Genomic DNA, 13,792 nt, shown 5'->3' with positions numbered 1-13,792 from the left:
GAAGCAGTTGCCAGCTTAAAGGTGATCAAGCAACTACTCAGGTAGAGGATAAGATTGATAGTATTACAGATATGGTTGAAGTGAGCTATCATGAGCTGCAATAGTTTAGTTGCCTGGGGACCCACCTTCACGTCCAGTCCAGCATCATCATACAAGGAAATGGTAACTGCTGGAAATACTTGTCATCCCTTGCCTAGAAACCACATCAAATTCCTTTCCCCTCAGACGTGTCTTGTGATTCTAGCCACAGAAAAGTTTTTAAATACCATCAGACTGAGAAAGTAGGCAACCCTGGACTAAATATTTCTTTATTTTGTGCAGGAATTAACATATGAAAGGTAAACTATAATTTTTATCATATTTAAAAGCTATTTGCATTTACAGATCATATTTACATACTATTAAACATGCTATTAATTTGTAGTAAGGGAATTAGAATACAGATACACCCTTATTACAATAATGTGTGAAAAAAATCTAGAGTATTTATCACATGAAAATTAGATGTTACATGTATTTCTGTGTAAATGTTTTGTATAACTATATAAATGGAATATATAAATCATGGGAAGGGTCATTGGTCACTGGAACAGGCTACTCAGGGAGGTGGTTGAGTCACCTTCCCTGGAGGTGTTTAAGGGATGGGTGGATGAGGTGCTGAGGGGCATGGTTTAGTGATTGATAGGAATGGTTGGACTCAATGATCTGGTGGTTCTCTTCCAACCTGGTGATTCTGTGATTCTGTGAAATGGATACACATACCTGTGTCTCTATATATACTTTATATATATTTAAAGTATATGCCTTAATACATATATTACATCTATCTCTATAGACAGACTCTATATTTATTTACAGAGGTACTTATACATATGACCTATCTGATTTTGTCTTAATCTTTCTTGATCTTATCATACTCAAATGTGACTTAAAGTAATATAACTCACCATTTGCTTCTCAGACAAAATTTAACTCAAATACGTTATTCTTCTCACACTTAATAAAAAAAAAAAAGTGTGAATTTGACTCCACGAAAGCAACAATAAAGCCTTCAGTGACTTTAATAAAAAGATGCAGTTTTCCCCAGCTGTTTATTAGCATTATAGATGAGATTTTTCTTGTGACAAACAGGCTTAACTTCATTAACTTTACTAGAAGTAAGAGGGTCCACAGCCATGGATCTCTTGTTCCTGAAAGTGTGTTGCATATGCTAAATGAAAATACCAGAACATATTTAACATCAAAACAGCACTGATAAAGCACAAATTCAGGAACAGCTGAACATAAGACTTTCAGCTGGATTCAATGACTTTTCATACACACCATATGAGCTACTGGATCAGATCCACATGCTCTGAATTGCAGTGAAAATTTTAAGCATGATTGGAATCCTGAAAACTCTGTCTTAAGCAAGGGTCCCTACTCCAGTTAATATCGACTACCCACATGAGTAAAAACTACTCATCTGAGACATCCCTTGCCTACTGTCTGTTACCATATGCAATTTAGCAAAGTACAAGGTTGTTTGATAAGGTCCAGATCACTCACAAATTATACCACAATGATAACAAGGCACACATCCAGTAAGTTTAACTGAAATGTGAAGATTTCTCTTTTCAAAGAGGAAAATGCACAAACTATGAAGATACATTGTTCTTTTTAAATCTTCCCTTACAGAATTTTGTGCTAATTTTAGCTACTCCCTTTAGCTAAAAAAGCAGAGAGGAAAGAGGACCAGGGCTATGATGAGTACAGGTGCACTTCTGAATGAACATTATTTGTTTCTAGTTATTAGAAAAATAGATCTAGCTAGTACAGCTTACAGCCCTCTTCATTCACACAGAGGGCTCTCGATGGAATATGCTTACATATTACTTTCCTAGTGACACACTTCAGAAAACCTCAAAATACTGCAATGATCCTGTAAGTAAATAAAATTATTTACTCTAACTGCACATAAACAATATTATTACGTGGCAAAATCCAGTGATCCCTGGAAACCCACTGGAGATAATTTCCGATATGCAGGGGTTATGAGAGTAGAAGCAGGCATATTCCAGAAGGTTGCTAAGGAACTAGCAGATACATGCGTTTTCTGCAGAACTGACATGTTAAATATATCCCTGTTTCTTGGATTAGGCAAGCTGAGAAAGCTATGTGAAATGAGATATTCACATCAAATTCTCCTTATTTTCCTTAATCAGGAAACCCCTGAGAACTATAACTATGAATAATTCAGTCTTTCACTAACATTTGGTGCAATTAATAACAGTACTTTAAAGCTGCTAGCTTTGTTATCTTTTTATGCATAATTAAAGGGTGTTGATATTTAAGTTTTCAGCCAAGGAGCAAGCTAAGTTTTGTTTTGCTGGCAGCAGCTGCTCCTGGCTTAACTACAATATGATAACCTGCTATTGCCCCATCTCAATGCACCCAGAGCAGTTACCTTTCTTCTCTGCCACCACTCCTGTTCTTTCTTAATTGTGCTCTGATTGAATCAGTAGCTGCCTGTCTGCTTCCTTCTCCCCTGTCCTCTGCCACACACATTTGCAGTTTGGAGCTGTGGTCAGAACTTGTCTAATTTTCTTATAGCTACTAGTCACAGAAGGCATGGTTTTTGCAATGAGATTTTCTGTTAAATGTTTTCAAACAATTTCAAATGTAAATGCAAAATAAATAAATGTAAAAAACAGAGTGTTAACAGTGCATTAAATTTCCTGCTCCTGTGATTAAACAGATCTCTGGCTTTGAAGTCATAAAAGAAGTCCTGAGATAGTCCCTTTTTAAAAATCATGCTTTAAATTTCTGTGGTGGCACTACATCCTTTGTCATTTCAGCTTTCTTTTGCCTCATCAGAGAATTCCTCTAGCAGATTACTTTATTAGTTTTGCTGGAAAAAAGCCATCCAAAAAAAGGTCTCTTAATAGAGATTTCACATTATTTTCCACTTTTCCCAGTGTTTTTATAAATAAAAAATAAAGTGACTTATTTTCCAGTGCTTTCTAGTAATTAGAAAAATTTTAAAATTAGGAGCCAAAAGCAGTGTATGAGTGTTTTGTATTTCACCTTTAGGTCAGAACTTAAATTGCTGAACTCCAGATTTAAAAAGACTGCAAAGGCTTTCCTTTAATATTTTCTGTAACTTAGCTGGCTTTTTGCACACAAGGCTCCTTACTTATTTTGCTGTGACACCTACAGATATATTATCAGCACCATTTTAAGTCCCATCTACATATATGAAAGCTATTACCTTTTGCAATCTTTCAGACTTTTAAATTCAGCTGAACAAAGAGAAAAGTAAAAAAGCGGCCATTTTTTTATCAAATTAAACAAACAGTTGATTTCTGCCACTACCCTACAACCTCAGAACAACCCCTGCTCCCAGAGCCAGAGCAAGAATAAACTTCTTAGGTGTAGGTAGTTTCAGCCAAATTCCCTTGAGGGATCAAACCACACTGAAGTAACTTGGTTAACTACATTCAATATTTCTTACTTTCTTGTGAGAGAATGATTTGTAATGAAAGAATTAGTAAAGGCAGCAGATGTATCAAGCTAGGAACTACAGCACCCAGTTACATGTATTCAAGCTCTCAGTTTTGTTCCCAGTTTTTCCTTTTTTTCTGATGATCACGTGGCCCAGGTTCCTGAGGCCCTTTAAAGAGTTTTCAGATGTGTGTGGACCACCAAATAGTCCCTGTCAATCCCAGATAGACTTTCTCATTAACAGTGAAATAAACTCAGTCTGGATTTGTTGAGTCCACTGAACGGAGAAATAATAGATTTTGGTTTTATTAATTATGTTTATATTTTGACCTGAGCTTGGAAAGAGAAGTCTACATTCAACTACTTAAATCCATAGTCTCATACTTTGAAAGGTGGTCAAAAGGTCTGAATACCTGTGAAACCAATTGAACCCAGATGGCCATAGAAAATCAAGGTTAATATTTTCAAACATGACAATGTCATGCAGAAGCCAAAGTCTGAGTTGCAAAATGGTATAGGACCAGAAATTAAAAAAAAAAAAAAAAAAGTTTTGGGAACAAAACACCTTTAAAACTCTGAGCCCTAAGATGATGATTTTCATAGGGTATCCTGGTTCCTAAATCTCTGAGTAACATTTGAAATAGATTTTGGTTCTAGAGGTCACTTAGCTGCTTCAGAATATTTTTCTCTGAGATATTAAACATGTGATTAAAAAGTCAGCTGCCTGTAAGGCTATTGGCTTGTTTCCCCAACCTAGGAAGGGCTAGCATCATGCCAAAATCTTTTTCAGGCTCTTCCCTCAGGCACACTTTATTAATCCAGGGGAAAAAGAGGAAGAGAAGAAAAGAAAAAGAAACCATCTCTCACAAAACATGGGCTGCAGGGGCCATTTTCCTTTGCTGTCTCTCTCCTTGCTCCAAAGCCAACATCACTCCTGTAGTTCCTCCTCTTAATGAGCTTTCTCAACTCTTGTAAGCATTGCCTGACCCAAATGAGTCAGTGAATGGGCAGAAGTTTCTGTCTCCTGGGGCCCTTGACCCTGAACACGACTGCCTCTCCTGCCAGTGTGTCTGACCTCAAACTTCAGTAGTAGCATTAAACTCTTTAGGAAAATAACACAGCAGACATATAGTTAAATACCTACTTGGATATCTGATTTCAAGCTTCTGTTTTTGCTAATGAGCCTGCTCTTTTGAACGCCCTCTGCTGAAATGTAGGATGTGGTTATTTCTGGCATTAAATGTCTGTGTCCTTAACTCCTTGTGGAAAAAATGAGTGGGGTACTATGCAGAGTGGAAGCAACGCGCCCGTATGGAGCTTCACTTGCTTAGCATTAGGCATTTAGAGCCGTATTGGAAGAAACACGTGCCTTTTAATGTTTTTTTCTGCCTCCATTGTGACATTTCTGCTAACACTTCCTAGGCAGAATAATAGGCAAGTTTGCTCAAAATATGTCCCCAAACTCTAGATGGCAGAGCAGAGACCATATTATTACAATGAACCACAGTCCAGCATTCTAGCATTTAAATGACATGAAGCACAAAAATGGATGTCTCATAAGCACCAGCACAGGCAGAGCAAAGGCCCCAGTCTACAGACTGTCAATAGTGCACACAACTTAAAGGGAAATGCACAAAGTCACTATAAAGCATGGAGGGGAAAGGGATAAAGAAGGGAAATTTTACCCTGTCAAACGCTACCAATGTTTCCCAGATGCCCACAAGCAGGCGTCAAGCCCACTAGTTACTGTCCTCTAAAGCACTACCTATCCCAGAGTCACAATTTACTCCTACTTCGGCATGATGAAATCTCCTTTTGTAGGTCTTTTCTCCACAGTCAATAAGATCATACATTTAGATACTCGATATTTCCCTCTCAGTACCTATTAGGGTTGTATCGCACCTTAACAACTCGGCCAGCCGCCGGATTTTAATTCTTGTAGCGCAAGAAGGATATCACCACCTACAAGCCCAAGACCCGAGAATCTCTTTAGCCGTTTTAGTTTATATTAAAAGAGCAGTGGGGCAGCAGTAATGCTTTCTGTAATTGCAGGGGAAGGAGCTTGCAAGAATCTATTTCATGTTAAATAAACCTCTTTTAATGCTGGAGAGGTTTTTTTTTTTGGTTTTGGGTTTTTTTTAATCTGGTTTTACTGCCATTGAAGTTAATGGGAGAGGAAAATTTAATGCAGTTTAGAGTGTCTTGTCTAAAGCAGGCATAAGAGTGGAGAAAATGTTTGGGTTTTTTTCAGAACAACCAGAATGGTTTGATCAGGTTTTAATTCTCCCAATGGGGATAAATAGAGACACAAAAAAGACAAACAAGAGGGGAAAAAAAGCATATGTTTTTAAAAGTATTGCTTTAATTCCTTCTTATATGCATCTCCACATGTGCAGAGAAAGGAAATGGCTACTTTATCCTCCCTGCTCCCACAACTAGTTTGAGTTTTTGTGTCATTTGACATGTGTCACTGCCACTTTATCATCTCCAGAGTACTTTGGGTGAAAATGACACTTCACAAACCATTTGAAAAGATAGACTCCACCTGCCCCAAATGTTCTATACTCTAGGGCCAAATCTTTACAAATCCCGTGGCTCCACAACTCACATTTATTCTACAAGGGCTCAGGAGCTCTCTGGAACCAGCACTGTTCAGCTGTATCACACTCTGAATTAAGTCAATGGGAATTTTGCCAATGACTTCATTAGTTGAAGGTGCAAGCTGTAACTGAGAGCACTAGGATGTTAGAGCCAGCAGATCAAGCTTAAAAGGGAGACAGCAGCTTATGAGAAGGAAAAATTGGCAGCATGCATAATTCTTTTAATTGAGGTGGGACTTCAGTTTGGGAGATAATAACTTGGAGGGGGGAAGACTGTAGGAACAAATCTATCTTCTGTTACATTCTTGACCATCTCTCATTGACTTCAGTGGGAGTTACTGGCCTGGTAATGGGGGATTTAGAGGTGTAATGCACACAGTAGAATGCATGAACTGTAGACATTTACAAGCATTTCAGGACTGACACCCAGACTGTTTAAACTAGAAAACTAGACACCTGAGGTTAACTCTGAAGTATAATATTAATTATTCACCAGCACAGCAATCCAACAGAGACTAACCATGAAGTCTGATATTCATTAAACTACAGTACAGCATTTCTGAGGTGGCCCATCATGCAGCTCTGTGTGTGTGCATTTCCGTGAGTGCACTTACGTACATGTACAACAAAATATGGTGGCAAGAGGGAGGGACATATAATTTAGAAAGGAAACAAATTCAGTACAAACAGCGGCTAGCCTCACAGGAATCTCTAGTAAGATGCCAAGTAACGTTTGGCTTCCAGGTCAGACAATTTTTTTTTTATCCTAAATCTACTCATGCAAAGACACAGCTTATAGCTTGCAGATGGCTCATTCTGCTGATCTGCCAGTATTCACACTCAGAGTGTGGAATTATATCACATGAGCAAGGGGATTGCTGTCTTTTTTCATGGCTTTGTTGTTGCAGGAAAAAAATATAGCTAAACGGAAAATAAGAAAAAGGAGGATACTGAATTGATATTTTTTGAGAGATTTTTAAGTTTAATTTGAGAAGACAAGGGCATAGGCAAACATGAGCTTCCCATCAAACACTCTCTTCTACTCATATGTTTACTAAGGCAGACAGAAAATGAGCATGGATATATATTTTAATTAAAGGATGAACTATTATTAACATGCAGAAGGGTTTTTTCCTCTCGCTAGAGTGCTTTCTTGTGTTTTCCAGGCTCTGCAAAATCAGAATACATTTTACTCTAATAATAATAATAATAAATAACAACTGCTAATATTAAAAATACTAGGACCTCAAATTCATTAATAATACCAGGCATAATAAATTACTATGAACACTTAAATTCAGTTCCAGAGAAGGAGAAACTCTGTCTATTTACATAATAAATTTTGAAATCTCAGTAGAGTTGCACCTTTGTAAACCAGGAATGACTGTATTAATTTATTGAAATTATCTAGGATTCATATTGATATAACACAGAAAGGCTGACCTGTGAAATCTGCAGTCTGTAAAAAAACAAACTTAAAATCCATTTATGTAATTTGAACTAGAAAAATGGTCAATATTTTGTCCTTTGGAAAATTATTTGGATTGATAAAAGTTATTCATATAGGTTTGTTGAAGTAGTCAGTTGGTTTCATCCAGAAAAATTACTTTCTTAAGAGGGGAAAGGTTAAGTGTTTCACAACAATTCCAGAACGAGAGATATGGAGCCACCAGAAAGTCTCCACTAAAGGATCAGTAAGATAATGAAGGGAATGTACCACCTCTGCTATAAGCATCTCTCCTATTAATATCTATAAATACTTGAAGGGAAGGTGTAAAGAGGATGGAGCCAGGTTCTTGCCAGTGGTGCCCAGTGACAGGACCAGAGACTACGTGCACAAACTAAAACACAGGAGGTTCCATCTGTGTACCAGGAAACACATTTTCACTGTGAGGATGATCAAGCACTGGCACAGGTTGCCCAGAGAGGTGGTGGAGTTTCCATCCTTGGAGAAGTTCTGGATGTGGTCCTGGGCAGCTTGCTCCAGAAGACTCTGCTTAAGAAGAGAGGTCCCTTCCAACCTCAGTTAGTCTGCGATTCTATGATTCATCACGTGAAAGATGTCATTAAATTAAAATGAGTTCACTTGTTTGGATGAGGAAAGTGAAACATTTTTTTACTTTGGATTAACACAAATTATTTTTCCCTCTTTCCTCTGTTCACCCACCAAACTGAAAAGTCAAACTGCCTTATTCTCAGCATCATTGTAATCTGGTGTCATCCTTGGTTCAGTTTTCCTTTTGAAAAAATCCATGAAATAATTGATACCAGCAAACATCCTGTTTGACATGTTCTCCTTTTTGCTGCTTGTACTCCCTTGTCTTCATCCTTGAACATGTATCGAAAGCAATAAATTTCACTGAGCTTGTATTATTAGCTTGAGTATATGTGAACGTGGCAGAAGGGAGTGGTCTAAAACTGATGAAAGGAACCTGCAATTACTGCAGAGGCCTTGTTCCCCTTGCCCTGTTCCTCATACCATACAGTCTTCAGGCTCATTGCGAAGTATTTACAAGGGATCTTTGCATGTAGTGTTGTAAGAAGAAAAAAAATGATAGCTTGACTTATTAAGCCTGGAATTTATACAGGCAACTTTTGTGGTATTGTCTCGCTGCATGTGAGGACTAAAGAGTGGTTGAACAATCTCTATAATTTTGAGATTTCAGGACAGATGGATATCCCGATGTTTAGTACCAGATTATGAGAACTGGGGCACAGGACTATAGATTGAAGTGGCATTAGCTTTTTACCTGTGTTACCACAGCAATTAAGAGAACCAGTCCTAGATAGTGAGAGCTCCATGACAATCAGCATTATACAAAGATTAATAAGATGGTTAGAGCTGCAAGAGGTTACAACTGCAATATAAAGAAAGTCATTAATGGACAATAAAAGGAAACAGGGAGAAAATATTGATGAGAAGGATAAGGAGTGAACAATAGACTCAATGTTGTGAAATCTGTGGAAATTTAGAAAGGCAAGGAGAATGTCAAAGTAGGCTTTGAAAGAGAGGCAACAGAGTGGTCCTTCTGTGAATGAAAGGCAGAATAAGAGAGAGCACAGGAATAGTTCTAAAACGAACATAAAATCAGTGAAACATATGCTAAAAAACCTTGAAAGAAAACATACCTGTTCAAGCAATGTAAATAGAAGGGGTGCCGTGGTTTATCAAAGGGGTAGAAAATTGATATTGGCAACATTATCTGTAAGAAGGTAGCAGCACAGAAGTGTTTTTGTCCAGGAAAATTAAAAAAGAAAAAGGAGAAAGAGTAAAAGTTGTTGAATCATCTCATAATCAGAGACCAGACAGCAGCTAACAGCTTTGCAACTAGAGGATAAGCACGGGACTTCGAGTTGTTACACTGAGATAATCAGCAAACTTTGAAATAACCTCAAGAAGGTCCCTGGAGAGAAAGGATGAAGTGAAAGAAGACCATGTTGTGAATCTGCCTACAAAGGAGTAAGCAGAAGAAAGGAATGATACAGAGAATTCACTTAAGAGAAAAAGAAGGGAACCAGTTTCAGGAAGGATACTGCATGCCCGGGAAAGAAAGATGGTGGTGATGAGGGAGCAGGGAATGGAGAACAGCTGATAGGAAGGAAATATTACAGAAAGTGTAACTAGGAATACATATAGATGGTAACAACAACAAATTAAAGCAAGTGAAACGTACAAAGTATTTTTCTAACAATACTTTCTACAAAAGCTGTGGCTGCTGTTACCATAGCCTTGCTGAGAGGTATTGAAGGAGGAGAAGCTGGTAATGCATATGCTTGTAAAACTCTGATAAAGTGCTGTCTAGTGCATGAAAGCATCCTAGAGATTCTGCTCTAAGAGAAGCAAATTAAGCTACATGGTTTATTCAAAATAAACTACTCTGAGAACTTTTTGATGTAACTCCTGCCTAGGAAAGAAAGAAGCAACAACAGTCTTATAATTTTAAAATCTCATAAAAAAAAATCAGTGCACATATTAAGAGAGTTTAGGGTATCTTTCCTTCCTTAGTTTTATCTATGCCAGGTTACCAGTCCCTAAAGAGGATAATGGCTTGTAACTGCACTCCTTTGGGAGATTTCAGCTAGGTGTGGCCTAATTGTGAGCTGTGCCACCGCATGAAAGGTTCTGCAGGGCAAGGAGCGGAGATTATGTTCACATTTGTGGTAGGTAAAATAGCAGGATTTTTTAGCTGTAGTGGCTGCAGCATCCTTCCAACTAGGGTTTAAGTGACAAAGTCAAGTTAGGATATGCAAAATGAGGAAAATGCATCAAATGAACCATGTGGAAAACCATGTCCAAACATCCTCAACTCCAGTTATGAAAACTTTTGAGAAGCATAATGAGAGACTGGGGATCTAACAAAACTATGAAAAATAATCAATGAAGACAATGGAGTGGCCTGCTCAAGAGTCAGATTTCTGATCTCTAGCTCTTGTTGCTGTCCCTGATTCATGATTCTCTTTGCCCATCTGTATAAAAGAAACAGTATTATTTTACAGGGTGGGGGGTGTGAGTCTTAATTTGTTAACATTTCCCAAAGAATTGTGAGATCCTGAGATGAAGGGGCCAAATTTAATGCTCATTGTTTAGGCTTTAGTCTGCCTGTGCTCAGAGAGAACTCCCACTGAGACTGGGAGCTGAACAACAATTCCAGAAGTTGGTCCATTTTTCCTAGGAAAATGAGACAGTTGCAAAGTACAGTTTGTTTGCTGCATTCATTCAGTACCCTGGAGATACAGCATTATGGTTAGTTATACATCTCAGAAAGCTTCTTCAGCAATATTGCAATGGCTTTGAATTCTTACAACGCTGTGCAGTCCAAGTAAAACAAAGCTGTTGGCAATAGTAATAAGCCAGCACTCCACACCTGATTAAACAGCATTGTTTTTTAGTCTAGCACCATGCCAAGTTCTTGTGTCAATGTGGATGCACAGTATCCGAGAACTGTATAAACTGCAGGTTTTACCACTGTAGCAGTGAGCAACTTGCTTTGCGAGAAGATATGCCTAACATTGGCTTTTGGCTCAGCAGTTTTCAGGAATATACCTTCTCTACCCACAAAAAAACAACCCTTCCTCAAATCCCAAAGGTGCTGGAATGTAAATAAGCTAAACCAAACCCTTAAATGATCTGCACATGCATACACTAACTACAGCATTTTTGGTTGCTAACTGTAAGCAGCTGCCAATTTCCCTCTAATGCTCAAACAACATGCTAACTGATCTGCAAGTCCCAAAAGTGTGTTATCTTTAATGTGCCTCTAATTTTGCTAAGAGCCTACTATTTATAGTGTCTCTTTTATTTACTTATTTACCTTCAACTAATTAAAGCTATCATTTAAAAATAATAGGCAGAGGAAAAAAATGCACGTGTGTGTGTCCTTGGTGAGAGAAGAAAAACCAATCTGTTCACTTAACTGAATGAACATTACAAAAGTTCTGTTTAGCTTGGAAAACCAATGCATGAGTAAAAGCTCCAAAACCTAGCATTATTATCTCTAATTACAATTGGCAATATGTGGCAATCATAATTATTCATTTATGCAAAATAGCTTACAGTGTGTCTCATTTTTTATTCCCTGTTAAAGGATGGATTGACAAAAGAAGAAAAAAAAAGATTATAGTGCTGAACATAATTGTGCTAAATGTTCAGTCATTTTGTTTAAAAAATACTACAAAACTAAACTGCTATTTCTGCAGAGACAGAAAATAATTTAACAAAGATGTATAGTATACTCTGCAGGTGGCAATCCATCCAAAAAACATTTTTCCCTGAAAAGGAGAGATATTTCACAACAAAATTGAAGAGCATAATTTTTGCCATTTCTGCCTTTCTTAAAAAAAAAAAGGAAAAAAGCCTTCCTGTTTTAATCTAGCATATGCTTCCCCTGTTAGTAAAATGCTAATGTGTAAATAGTTAGAGGAGAGACCGTGACCATAATAAGTCGCTACAGTTCTGAAATATGACACTCTATTCTATTTCAATTCTACCACAATGCACTAGGCAATTGAATAACATCAAGTGCACTTCATTACAAAAAAATAGGTAAGGGACACTTCATGCTACTGACATAAGTAATATCTATTTATGCATATAATTCTAGTGGAATATCCCTCTAATTTAGGCCTACAAAACTGAGCCTGTAAAAAGCTACAGCCTGTAAGACCTGCCAGTCATCCTTCAATGAGGTACTGAGGGTTAGGCACTACATAGGATCACCTTCCCAAATGAAAAAAAAGACTCAAATTCAGGACACGGAAGTCTAGAGATGAAGTCTCAAGAAAATGAATGCTGAGGCTACCCAGGGAGGTGGTTGATTCACCTTCCCTGGAGGTGTTTAAGACATGGGTGGACAAGGTGCTAAGGGGCATGGTTTGGTGTTTGATAGGAATGGTTGGACCGGATGATCCGGTGGGTCTCTTCCAACCTGGTGATTCTATGATTCTATGAGAAGGCTTTGGGAAACCTGGAAAGATACTCTAAAACATGATCTGAATGCATGAGGAGGCTTTAATCCTGACACGCTACACCAGATGAGCAATCTTTATTCTTTAGTCCAATTTCACTCTTGCTGGTGGAAAAATTTTCCCCCATCACACTTACTTCTGTCTTAGAGGAAAAGTGAAGGCAGAGGAACAATTTCTGTGAAATGGATCATTCACAGAACCAAAGGTTTGTTGAACAGGTAGGTATTAAAAAAAAAAAAACCTTTTTCAAAGTATCTTAAATAAATAAAAATTTAGGAGACTTTAAAATCAAATAGGAAGCACATTTGGTTTCCCCCCTCCTGCCCCATCCTGATGGTGTTGATTAAAGCAGAGGAAATGGAGATCACCATTGGAATGCATGGGAAAAGAAAGGCTTCCAGGATAGTAAGATAGGTTGCACTATGTGTTTTTTAAAAAATAAAAAATCGGTCAGCCTCACGCTGGTTAAAAGAGGAAATTTTTCTCTCCTGACTTAGTAAATGAAGTCAGAAAATGAGGAAAACGTGGCTGATCAGTGTACACACAAACTTTACAGCAAAGGAAATAAAATGTAAATCTGGAGGAAAAGAAGTGCAGTGTCGCTATTACTTTCCACTTTGATTTTGCCATCAGACACAATAAATTATTAACATGCAAGTTTGTCTCTCTTTTTCTCTCGAGAGCACGTAGTTAAGATGCAGGAGATACTAACTAGGCCCAGCAGTGATTTCTTGTTGTAATTAATTCATCGTGTCTTGGTCCATTACCACTAAAAGACTTCTCCTACCCTTCATGCAGTGCCAGGAAGAAAGACCCTGTTCCCATTACAATCAATGGCAAAATTATTCTTTTTTTTTTTAATGGGAAAACATGATTGGATCCTCTGTCTGCTATGCATATTGTAGCAGATAGCTCATGCATGTTCAGATATCTGGGTTTGCTAATACAGTCAGCATTTGCAGAACACCCTGCATTGCAACACTTACATGAGATTGCTGGACTACAAAAAAAATGGTTTATTAAATTGTTGCACATTACGGATTGCAATCATATGGTATTGAACACTAAATGTATCTGAGGCAATACTATGAAAAGGAAGGCATCATTATCCCATGTGGCAGTTGCAAAAACAAATAGAGGCCATTGGACTGGATCTATGAAGGATATACTTTAGTGAAGAAGGTGTTCAGCTGGTATAGCTGAGAGCAGCAGTCCTGTCCCTTCTCTAGTGCCATCCTGATATA

Source organism: Phaenicophaeus curvirostris, chromosome 3 (assembly GCF_032191515.1).
Source record: "Phaenicophaeus curvirostris isolate KB17595 chromosome 3, BPBGC_Pcur_1.0, whole genome shotgun sequence".
In the NCBI taxonomy this organism is placed as follows: Eukaryota; Metazoa; Chordata; class Aves; order Cuculiformes; family Cuculidae; genus Phaenicophaeus; species Phaenicophaeus curvirostris.
This window is presented reverse-complemented; position numbering follows the sequence as displayed.